Genomic DNA, 12,928 nt, shown 5'->3' with positions numbered 1-12,928 from the left:
ATAATTCTCAACAAAGAGCACTTCCATTTTTCTGACTTACATTGACATTGTTTGTTAGACTACCATAAGCATTTTATTAAGCATCAAGTCAGGAACAATCCAGAATGGTAAGGAACCCACTTCTAAACTCATTATTTCTTGGTGACTTTTGACAAGAAACTGCATTTCTTCTTACACCTTGTTCTTGCTACTACTGGGTTAGAGCTCCCTTAAAATCGTTTAGCCAGGAAGAGTTGGAAAATACCTGATACATGTATTATAGTTTGTATAAAATTAATCACTCATACCAACTCTATTGGATCAGTTTTCAGTAGAGTTTGTCTTTTGTTCTTTGAAGGGATTCTCGGTACAATAAGTATTTGGCAACTTCCTTCTGTTGCAGGGTGTCTTTCATAAAGGAAAACTGGGCCGGGCATGGTGGCTCATGCCTGTAATCCCAGCACTTTGAGACGCCAAGGCAGGTGGATCACTTGAGATCAGGATTTTGAGACCAGCCTGGCCAACATAGTGAAACTGAATCTCTACTAAAAAAAAACAAAAAAACAAAAAAACAACAAATACTAGTCAGGTGTGGTGACATGTATCTGTAATCCCAGCTACTTAGGAGGCTAAGGCAGGAGAATCGCTTGAATCTCCGGGAGGTGGAGGTTGCAGTGAGCCAATGGGCAACAGAGTCAGACTCCATTTCAAAAAAAAGGAAAACTGGTAGAAAGTTGAGTATTCATTAGTACTCCTGAGAGTAAATGTTATATACCTAAGTCTTATTTCTCTACGTATTTTTAGACTCTTTGGAAATGCACTTTGCTTTGGAATGAATGCAAAGTTTATTTGACATAAAGAATGAATTCACTCTATTGCCTTTTAAAAGTTGTAGCACAATTATGTCTGGCAGACAATTTAAAAGGACATAAATGGTAAATTTGGCCTACATCTCTTTTTGTCACATGTACCCATGAATTATCTATTTGCTCATCTTTACCTTTGGGTTTCTCTACATTCAAAGGAAATTATCTGGTTATTATATCATATTCTGTTGAATTACAAAATAGTTATAGGGACAGGCCCAAGTATGTAAGTAATTGTAGATAGTTACATTTATGACATATTTCACAATGTTCCCAAATAGCCATTTTTTCTAAATAAAAGGTCGTCGCTAAAAAGTCAGGGACTAAGTATAAGGAATATTGAGAAGTTAAGTAAAAAGGTCATGAAAGAGCATAGGATATAATAGATAGAACAAGAACACGAACACTAAGCTGTGTGATTTTGGGCAAGTCACTTTACCTTTTTATTTTCTTGGCAGGGGAGGAGATGGAGTCTCCCTCTGTCACCCAGGCTGGAGTGCAGTGGTATGATCTCTGCTCATTGCAACCTCTGCTCCCAGGTTCCAGTGATTCTCCCTGCTCTGTCTCCCAATAAGCTGAGATTAAAGTCACCCACCATCATGCCCAGCTAATTTTTGTGTTTTTGCAGAGATGGAGTTTCACCATTTTGGCCATGTTGGTCTTAAACTCCTGACCTCAGGTGATCTGCCTGCCTCAGCCTCCCAAAATGCTGGAACTGCATCCGGTTCATCATGCCATACTTTTCTCTCACGATTGTCTTTCATGAAATAAAAAAAAACTAACTTTTATTTTCTGCTAGCCTCATCCCAGTTCATCAAGCATGTCTATATTTGACTAAGCCTCAATTAAAGACGTGAGTCTAATTTTTGCTTTCTTCAGAAGACTCCTCTGCACCTAAATAAATCCATAGCTGTGAATAAATATTCCAGGGAGAGGAATTACCCTGGACATATCTGAATATTAAATATCCCATTGCTGGGGTCCTATTAAACCTAACTATATATCATTATCATCGTTATTATTATTTTATTAATATTATGAACAAATAATTAAGAATTTTTTAGTAAATAAATACTAATAAACACATACATTTAATAACAGATAATTTAATAATAAATAGTGCAATTTATTAACAAATAAGAGTTTGTGTTTTTGAGGTATTTATAATGAATTGGAGAAAGTTTGGGCTTTGGAGTCAGGGAAAGCTGGGTTTAAATTCCTACTTGTTACTTGCTTATTATATGACCTTGAGCCTGTTTTGAACTGAAAAAAAAAAAAAAAAAATGAGGCCAGCAGGATGGTTGTAAGAATTATGTAACTGCATAAACCTCCCTGCACGGTGTCTGCTCAATAATAGATGTTTAATAAATTGGCCCTTTTTAAAATCACTGACAATCTGGCTCTAAGAACTCTTGTGTGGTTAACAGGCAGTTGGTTGGGGATTTTAGAAAGTGGGATGTGGAGAGCTGTTTAGAAAACAGTGGTTAGTGGTGCAGGACACACTGTTTCTCTGCACGTAAATACCCCGTTTTGCAAGCATTCTGTTATTTCTGTCCTCTTTCCACTAATTTTGGCCCTTGTAGAATATGCATTCCTTGTCTTTTTCTATCCATTTATCTTCTCTCTGTGTCCATTCTTTTTCTCCATGAAAAATTATGACTTTTAGGGTCATATAAATATTGTATACATTAACTGGAGAAGACCCTCAGCTGAGAAGGGATAGGGAGTAGGAGGAAAAGGGGAATGAGCATACCCCTTGGCAAAGCTGTGAGGTGGCTCTCTCCAGATCCCTGCCCCTCACTGTTATATCCTTTTCATTTTCTAGAGGCTTTCGTTCTGCCTGCTTTGCATATGGCAGTCTATAGTTTCCTTCCCTCTTCTAGGAAAACTGAGAGAAAATAGTTTTCTGTCCTTTATGTCTTAAAGTAGATTCAAGTCAATCTGTTTTCTCTCCTTGGGGTGTTTACATTTTGAAGTCCAAGTTTAATTTGATATAAAAGCTTTTACCTCTAGTTAAAATCATTTTAGGCCACAGGCCCATTGAAGGTCACCTGGCTGCAGGGGAGAGTTTTCTGTCCTAAAAGCACACTAGTCAATACACTGATTGGTCCTCTCCAAAATGAAGGAATTGGGACACACCCGGAGCACACAGACCTCAGGACTTAGTTCACAACCTGTTCTGACCTCCTCTAGTCTCAGCCATTTCTAATAACAGCAACATTTTAACATCTCCTGCTTTGTAAACAAATGCTTCCTTATTTCACAGCTCAGTATCTAAATCTAATCAAGTCAATTATCATGCACAATCTGTTTGTATAAATATTTTAACAAATGTAGCAAGAGTCCATTGTTAATAGCTGTACATGGAACCTCTTTCTCAACTGTTACACACTGCCTTAGCATAAAAACCTAAAACTTATATATATGAATTACTTAAAAAAAAGGAAACAATTCTGAAGACTTTGCTCATAAAAAAATAAATTCTTTGTAAGATATAAATCTTAGGAGATTGTTTAGGTGTTACACCTGGGTATATCAGCTAACTCGTCATTCTAATTATAAATATCCAGGGACATGACTTTCTAGAAATGGAGTACTAAATGAAAAAGCAAACTAGTAACAGGTTGTTTTCTATATAGACTCAGGGTGCTTGAGGTGGAAAGGAAACTTGTTACTGATGATGATATGCAGAACTGGCTGGTGGAGGTCTTGAGACGGTCTCATCAAATGTGCAGAATTAGGGAAGGTCCAGTCACAGGTGTCCAGGTAATGCTGGAGATGGGACTCAGTCCACACCTGAAGAGCGAGAAGCTACACATGACTGTGCTGAGGCAATTTGGGCTGCACGGTGAGCCCTAGTGTATTCCAGTGAGTAGCAGTTCTCACAGACACGGGTTGAGGCTCAGCAATTTTACTCTGGTTGCCTGCTGATGGTGACGAATGAGAGCAAGGCTCTTAGCTCCCGGTTTTGACACCCATGCGCTCTCACAGATCTCTGCAGGGAGCTTTACACGCATGGTAGTTGTTATTTTCTGATCACCTCTGCTCTGTTTACACAGAGTGGCTTCAAACACTCCTGAGTATTGTCTGACAGATGTGCTCTGGGACAAATACAATTTTCCTGTGTGTGAAGGAGGCGAGGCTCCTTGGAAATGGAAAAATGGCAAACTTCTTCAGTCATTTTATACCAGTCAGGGAGTTTTTGTGTCCCCAGTTTATCCCTCAGCTCCAAAATTACTTTTGTGCATCTGAGTGTTATTGAGTCAAAGATTTTAGACTCTTTAATCACTTGGACCATGGAGAATATGGCAAACTGTCAGCCAAGTCTATCTGGGAGACAGAATCGCTACCTGTTAAAAGGGAAGGTGATAAATATGTCTGATTTGTTACTGTGATCAAGTAGGCAAAAGCATTCATTAAACCATACATTTTTCTAAAAGCATATTGGAAAACTATTTGTTCCAGACAGATTCACCATGGGAGAGTATATTTCTAACACTGTCTCTGACCAAATACTTCTATAAGTATGACCGTTCCTAGAAATATGGGAAAATGTCAAATTCTGGATCTATCTGCCCTAAAAGCCTTAGTCATTTTAGAATAGGAAGCACATGAATATATTCTGAAAAATATATGCTGACCAATTAGAGATTTGACATAGTCAAAATTGTGGAGTAATGAAAGTTTATCTTAGGCATTTGTGGTAAAATCACCTAGGATATTTTAATTCTACTTAGAAAGGATTTTTTCAGGAACATAAGGTTTTGTTTTTGTTTTTGTTTTCTTATGACCTAACACTACAGTGCTTTAAAAAAATGTTCTCCAGTCATTTGCCGGAAGCAGACAGAGTTATTTCATTGCATATATGGGGACATATATAAGCACAGATGATATACAAATAGGCCATAATAGTGGCTGGCAGTGGTCATAAATTAGTGTGGTTGAAAACATATCTTGTGGATAATTTCTTCTCAATATTTTTTGGAATTTCCCATTGTTTAAACAAAGTCCTATCTTATATGTGGCCCCGTTTCTTTTTCTTCCTGACTATATAAACAATCTGTTTCCTGGTTAGTTGAATTTTGTGCCTACTCTCTCTCAGAAGGAATATTCCAGGCATTCTGAGTGGCAGCTTGAAATCTGATAGCTGTGGGCTGAAACCCTGCCTCTGACAGTTGGAAACTGTGCATCCTTGAAAAATTCAAGCACCCTCTCTGAGTCTCTGGGAATCCTAAGATGTAAAACAGGGCAAATACAATCCCCTTTCTTGGTTGTTATAAGTAAATACAATCACCTATGAAAATATCATCCTAGTGCATGTTAAGTTTTCAGTGAAAGTTACTTGTTCTTATCAAACAATTTTTCTAAGTTTTCAAGTGAGGGTAACCGTTATCCAAATTGGTGATTTTTTTTTTAAAGAGTAAAGTGTTAATAAACACCAGGACAACAGGCAGGTGTCAGACTCTCCTTGGCATATTAGGACACTGATCGCCATTTTTCAAGGAAGTCGAATGCGCAATTCTAATGAGTAAGTGAGATTAGAGCTTCACTGCTAGTTAACTCTGCTCATCATCTGGATGTCAGCTTCATCAGCATTTACAATTTTTTTTTTGGTTGACACTTCTCATTCTATAACTTATCATTTATTCCTAATTTTATGGATATTTTTATTGACTGACCTTTGTTAAAAGTCATTATTTCTATTTTAACCTTCTTTTCTTTGATATACTGGATATATAAGGTAAAGTATCCCAACTCTAATAATTTTGAAGAAGATACAAACAATGTTCTCTTTATGTCAAATAAACAAAGATCTCTCTCTATATCTCTATATATATCTATGTAGGTATCTATATAGATAGATAGATACCTACATAGATATATATATCTATATCTCTATGTCTCTCTATATAGAGATATCTATAGAGATATATCTATATAAATATAAAATATATATATATAAATATATATTTATATCTATATAGAGAGATTTTTGTTTATTTGACATAAAGAGAATATATATACACACATACACAAATTGTATTTAAATTTGTACAGTTAATTGATGAACAATATGAAGGTTTGGGGTGCTGACTCACAGTAGAAAATTCATATATAACTTTTGAGTCTCCAAAAACTTAACTACTAACCATTGATTGAGAAGGTTTACTGTTAACATAAACAGTTGATTAGTTCATATTTTGTATGTTATATGTATTGTATACTGTAGTCTTGCAATAAGGTAAGATAAAGAAAAGAAAATGTTTTAAGAAAATTATAAGAATAGAAAACTTATTTGCTATTCATTACGTGCAAGTGGATCATCATGAGGGTCTTCCTCCTGGTATCTTCACACTGATTAGGCTGAGGAGGAGGAGAATGAGGAGGGGCTGTTCTTCCTGTCTCATAGGTGGCAGAGATGGAAAGCTGGAAGAAGCCGTAAAGAAAGCAGGAGCAGCAGGCACATTTAGTGTTATTTTATGAAAATATATCGTAATTTCTGTCTAACCTTTTGCTTTTTCATTTCTTTAAAAATGTTGCTATATGGAACCAATTCTTCTTTCATCATAGAGGGGCCCATGTTGTAAAAGCAGTCAAAAGGAGTCTGGGATAATTAGAGCCCTTCTGCCAAACTGTCTGACAACTGTCTGGCCCTGATTCAGAAGCACTCATCTCCATCAAGTCATCTTCTGTTAATTTCTCTACTCTGGTGGTCTATTAGCTCTTGAATTTCTCCAAGATCCATTTCTGAAACCCTTCACCCTGACTTTTTTTCCCCACTATCCACGATCTTTTTAATGATTTCCTTGATAGACTCTGTCATAATTCCTGTGAGGTTATTCCCGGACCAAGTTTCCTCTAGCAGGCATTTCAGGCTTCAGGCTCGATGGCTTTCAGGGCATCTTCTATGACAATGACAGCATCTCCAATGGCAGAATCCTTCCAGGCTTTCATGTTTCTGTTTGAGCTCTTTCATAGTGTTGATACCCTTTCCATAGAGTACCATGTATAATGAGTCTTAAAGGTCCTTATGACCCCCTGATTTAGAGACTGAATTGAGAATATTGTGTTTGGGGGCAAGTAGACTCCTTCAGTGTGTTTGTTGTTGAACTATGGGGTTCTAGGTGGCCAGAACATTGTTCAGTATGAAACAAACTTTAAAAAGCCAGTCCTTACTGGTGAGATACTGCCTGACCTCAGGGACAAAGTCATTGATGGAACCAATCCAGATAAAGCATTCTCCTTGTTCAACTGTTCGTGTGCAGCCAAAAGATTGGCAGCTGGGTTTACCTTTTCCCTTCAAGGCTTGGGAGTAAGCAGATGTATAAAAAGGGCAGTCCTAATCAGAAATCCAATTGCATTTGTGCAAAACCATAGGGGTAACTAGGATTTCCTTCCTTAAATCCTAGTGCTTGCTTATCTTCCTTACTGAGAAATGTCCTTTGTGAATTCCTGCCCCCCTTGCCCCAGAATAGAGGACTTTTGTTTGCATTACAAATCTGTTCAGATAGATATTCTTTTTTCTCTCAATGATTTTCTTAATGGTGAATGGGAACTCATCTGCTGCTTCTTGGTTGGCAGATACAGCTTCCCCTGTTATCTTCATATTTTAAAAAGAAATCTCTTTCTAAAATTATCAAACCATCCTTGGCTAGCATCAAGTTCTCCAGCTTTAGATCCTTCACCTTCTTTTTTTTAAGTTGTCATACCTTGAATTTGCTTTTTCTTAAATCATATTAGAGTTTATAGATATACCTTTCTTATGACAATCCTGCATCTACATAAAAGCTGCATTTTCAATTCAAGATTAAAAGATATTTTGCAAAAAGTGCCAGATTTTCATGCCTGCTGACAAAGCTGCAGCAGTGGCTTCATGAGTTCCCCTTCCCTCCCCTCCTCTCCCTTCTCCTTTTCCCCCACTTTTTTTTTAAACAATGGTCCTTACACTGGATTCATTTATCTTGAAATGAGGGGAACCACAGCTGCAGACCTCAGTCTATAATGCATACCAAGCAATTTAGCTGTTTCTTGTAATGTCATGACTTTTCTCTGCTTCTTTCTGAGCACCTACAGCATCACTAGTGGCACTCTGTATGGGTCTCATGGTGTTAGTCAAGGTTTATGGTATTACATTAAACATGTTAAAAGATACACCAGAAACATGAGAGATTACTTTTTATTGTGATATGAAATTTACCAGAGTTATGACCTGCTCATGCAGGCATGAAGCATTACATGGCATTTTAAGTGGATACTTGTGACACTTGAGCTCACTGCAGTAGCAACAGGAGGTGGTTACGACATTACAGTAGTGTAGTATGTGCTACAGTTAATTTTATGCAGTTATAATTTAATACTGAACCTTTATGTCTATTTCATTCTTCTCAACTGCGGTTGTGCCATGTGTGTAAGTATATGTATAAATTTTGGTATAATTTACCTTCTTATAGTAGATGTGTATAAATTTTATGGTAGCAAATCATCAAATAGACTTGTATTGATATATATTTTGTGCATTCCTGACACACTTAAGAATATTTTTTTGATATTTCTAGGCCACATGATTTCTCTGTGTGTTTTTGCAAATTTTCAAAAATCTCCACAAATTTTTCTAATATATTGAAAACACTCCACAAAGAAATAAATATGTACAGTTCAAACCCATGTTGTTCAAGGATTAACTGTGTGTGTGTGTTCACAGGTTCTAGAACAAAAATGCACATGTATATCGGACATGCATGTGTATTTTCTCCCCGAACTTCACCTGGATCTTGAGAGCTCTCTAATCCTAACCTTTATGCTTCATGCTGCCTCCTCCTTCATAAAACATTTGTTGTATAACATCTTTACTAAGATTTAGAATCATTATCTTTCTTTTCACTTTTCTTCTCAAATCATAATTGCCTCTCTGGTATCTTATGTTAGGGTGCTCCAGGGTGACTAGATTGGTAATTGTGTTCGCTCTGTGTATCTAATGTAGTTGTGCCAATGCATTTATATATTATGATTATGCACTGATATTATTACTATTGATATTACATATGCTAGTTTTCTATCATGTTAAAATTAACATATATTGATTTTAAAATGTGTTTATAGGGGCTAATAATTTCTTTTAGTATATTATCCTTCTCAGAAAAACTATCTTCATTGTTTTTCTAACAATGAAGTCTAACAGACTTTCAGACTGTTGCAAGTGGAAAGAAGCATTAAGATACTCTATCATACTCTGTGGGATGACTTATCCTCAACTAAATTCATGAAGGAAATCACCTCTCCTGCCTCTGCCTTATTTTATTCTGAACAGATATGGCATTACTCTAAGATACAATGTGGGGGCAGTTTTAGTCACCCATAATTGGGAAGAGTGCAATGGCACTTAGTGGGTAAAAGTCCGTTTTTAGACAAATAGAAATGCATAAGACTGTCCTGCACAATGAATATTTTCATATCTTGCATGGCATGGCTATATTTTACATAAAAATACAAAGTATATTTTAACCATTTTAATGTGTGTTAACTTTCCTGGGTATGAAACTACACTACAGGGCAGACAGTAGTTTCTTTCCAGTACATCATCAAGATGTACTGGACAAGAATAACTTTTGATCTGTTCATCATTTTTGAACATAGCAATGGCAATGCTGCTAGTGGCTTCTCAGCCACCAACGTGTCATCCCCACATCAGTCAGTACCAGTAGCTGTTGCGTTTATGATGATTTTATGCATCTATGTAAACTTATCACCAGGCCTTTTTTCAAATGTCCTATAAAATGTTCATCTAAAGAAAGAAAGAATGTTGACAGTATTCAGTAGAGGTAGTGGTCAGAGTCCACTCTGGACACAGAAATGATACCAGCTATTTGAACAGAGAAGATTTAATACAAATACTTCTTAATTAGTAAAAAGTTGTCAGCTGGTAACTTAAAGGCTAGAAGAAGAAACTCTAAGTTATTGTGGAAGTAGCAACTTCAGGAAGCAGCTACCCCCCACTCCCAGAATTGTGGGGAAAAAAGGAAAAAATAAACTTAGAGGGAGGATCTGGTAAAGCTCAAACTCAGACCTCTAAGAAAGTTGTGGCTTGGCTTATGCTGGTGTCTCTGAGCTCAGAGAAAAGACCCATGAAGCCCGGATCCAGACCTCTGAGGAGGACCCATGGCTGGCTGGTATTTGAGGGAAGAAGGAGACAATTAGCCTGGTTCTCCAAGTATTGAACAAAATTGCAAACCATATTCAGCTGCTACCACAAGGAAGCTCTGCTGTGGCTGGGGTGATTGAAGCGTGTGTCATAGAGTGATGCTCACCAGATCCTCAAGCAGCCAGGAAGCTCCCCTAGAGGGACACAGGAAGGAGGAACAAGTTTCTTGCACCTCGTCCAGCTTTGAAGCCTCTAGTGCTCCTAGTGGCAGATCCTAACAGAGAGAAACTTGACAAAGCAAAATGTGGTTTGCAGAGTCTCAGCCCAAGCAGCACAAAGCAGAGCATAGAAGAGCAAGTTTAGAACCGAGAGACAAAGAGTAAATAACTGGCACATTTGCTTACTGTTTTACACTTCCTAAAGCCAAAGGTATTCATCATAACCACATCATCTGGTATAGTTGTACCTAGGCATTTGCATATGATAAACTACTACTCTATTTTGTATGCACTAATCTCTTACTATTGTCTTTTATGTCACTATTGACATATTACATTGATTTAAAATTCTTATAGGGAGTTAGTAATTTCATTTTAAAATTACAAAAGAGACATTAACAAATATTTGTTAGAAAAAATGAGTTTTAAGTCTGATAGAACAGAGAGCCACTAAGTTGGTTCAGTGTAATACATGCTTAGCCTTTAGACTCCTGGCTCCTTGCCGACTCAGTGGCAGTGCCATCTGATCTCAGCTTCAAGGCTTCTATACACAAAGGATCTCATGTACTGTTAGATTCTGACTTCATTGAGGGAGGTATCTCGCGGTTGGCATACACTGATCTTTTTTTGGAACGGACAGGCATTAATGGAAATGTGAATCCCAGCAGTCGTTCTGGCTGTCCGCAGCTTTGTAGCCCTATTTCTGAAAGTGAAGAAGGCATGCAGAGGACATGGCCTACTTGACCACTGCCATCTGTGCCCTTTCAGTGGCAGAACTCTGAGTGACCGTTACAGTCAGACCCTGGGCTTTTAGTGAAAATTCTACTTAAACACAGTGGTTACCAGTGGTGGAGCTTCTACAGCAGTAAGCTACTCTGATAAAGGTTGCAAATGCAACATTTCCATATAGTAAGTATCTTCATTTTATAGATGTGGTGATTGACTACAGAGACCTAAGACACACAGCTAGTGAGAGAACTCACTCTGCCTCTTTTCTATAACCTAAAAGCCATTTCCACTCTGCCTTCAAATAGTAACAGAGGAGACAAACTCATTTTTAGGGGATTATTTTTGCAAGTAGTTCAATTATATGACAAATTAATTAACATGGATTACTTGAAAAATTCAATAAGTCTGTAATATAAATGTCTGACCCATATTAGAGTCTCAGTAAATATATGTTGTGTATATGCTATGAGTATGTATTCACAAAAAATATTGTGTGATAATTTTCAAACGGGTCCATTTTCACAATAAATATTGCAAAGATAATTTTCAAATTGGTCCATTTTGATTTTGACCTTTTTATATAGGTAGTTTTTCTAAAAAGCCATTTTGCACATATAAAGCTAATCACCTAACACCAGAGGAAAATCATTCGACAGGGTCTCTTGCCATTTGAGCTTCAGGTATGGCAAATGGAATTTCTCAACACAGGAATAACAGAGACAAGGTCTTACAATGACAATTATTCCCAGAGAGTTTCTAAGTATAAACCTGGGACAGAAAATAAAGAGTGCTTTCATATCTACACAGTGCAGAAAATAACTCCTTGTAAGAGAAAACTAATTATAATGATCTGAAGAAACTATATGATTGATAAACCACTTGTCTCAGCCACTCAGGAAATCAGACATCAAAACCATTATTCTTTTCATTTTCCGTGTCTTAAAGTTTTGATGAAACAGAATCCTGCTCAAAAAGTCAATGTCGTGAGGCACATTTGATTCATAGCTCCCTTACATACATTGTGTAACTGTTGACAGAGCTTTCATAACTGAATGCTAAATAATGTAAACTTCCTTGAAAGTAAATCTTGGGGAAAATGTGGAACCTTCAGGCAGGAATATTGACTAAAAAATGCAATCTTATGCCAGCTTTTAAATTAGCTAAGTGCTAAAAATACTAGCATCAGTTTCCAAAGAATGACTTTACCCAGGTATATTAGTGCTCCTTACAGTCACATTGCCTGGCATGAATGGAAACACATCTTGCTGAAAAGATAATGTGTTACATTTGAGCTTTGCTTCCCTCTGTCTGAAATATCAGATATTGGGTTGAATACCTGCCAGTGCCCTCTTCTGGACAGAATGTAATACATTTATAGACATTTTCCGCCCTTTTTACATAGGAGCTAAACAGTTTCTCCTTGAACTCAGAGAATGTAAACAATTGGTAATAGAACACAATCTGGTTATATTGTGATCAGAAAAGATATGCTAAACTCAAATGAATGAAACAAATATTTAAAATCGGTTACCTTGGCTCTTAGTTTCCCCTATACTCTGGACCACCCCAGTGGAAAATTAAGATTGTATTCGGAGTATCTGTATCTATGATGGCAGAAAACTGGGTTTTAAAAATATCTTCAACAGGTGAAATTGAACCAAAAGGTATTTGACTTTCCTTTTACAGAAGCACAGTCTTTGAAATCATAACAACTTGGCTCCAAATTCTGGTTCGGTGCCTTTGTTTCCTAAGCTACAAAGGGATTAAGAATGTACCTACTGGCCGGGCGCGGTGGCTCAAGCCTGTAATCCCAGCACTTTGGGAGGCCGAGGCGGGTGGATCACGAGGTCAAGAGATCGAGACCATCCTGGTCAACATGATGAAACCCCGTCTCTACTCAAAATACAAAAAATTAGCTGGGCATGGTGGCGCGCGCCTGTAATCCCAGCTACTCGGGAGGCTGAGGCAGGAGAATTGCCTGAACCCAGGAGGCGGAG

The 12,928-nt window shown here is 37.3% G+C and overlaps 1 protein-coding gene and 1 long non-coding RNA gene across 11 annotated transcripts in view; both read left to right on the top strand.

Annotated features, from left to right (window-relative positions):
- Positions 1-12,928, top strand: part of FGF14 (fibroblast growth factor 14) — a 686,012-nt gene that overhangs the window by 296,856 nt on the left and 376,228 nt on the right. The gene's annotated exons all lie outside the window — the stretch shown is intronic.
- Positions 6,421-12,928, top strand: part of LOC144576599 (uncharacterized) — a 161,068-nt gene continuing 154,560 nt past the window's right edge. Inside the window, exon 1 of the long non-coding RNA XR_013518767.1 lies at positions 6,421-12,928. This exon is cut by the window's right edge and continues 152,410 nt beyond it. This is a non-coding gene — a long non-coding RNA (uncharacterized LOC144576599).

This window comes from Callithrix jacchus, chromosome 1, assembly GCF_049354715.1.
Source record: "Callithrix jacchus isolate 240 chromosome 1, calJac240_pri, whole genome shotgun sequence".
NCBI lineage: Eukaryota > Metazoa > Chordata > Mammalia > Primates > Cebidae > Callithrix > Callithrix jacchus.
This window is presented reverse-complemented; position numbering and strand designations above follow the sequence as displayed.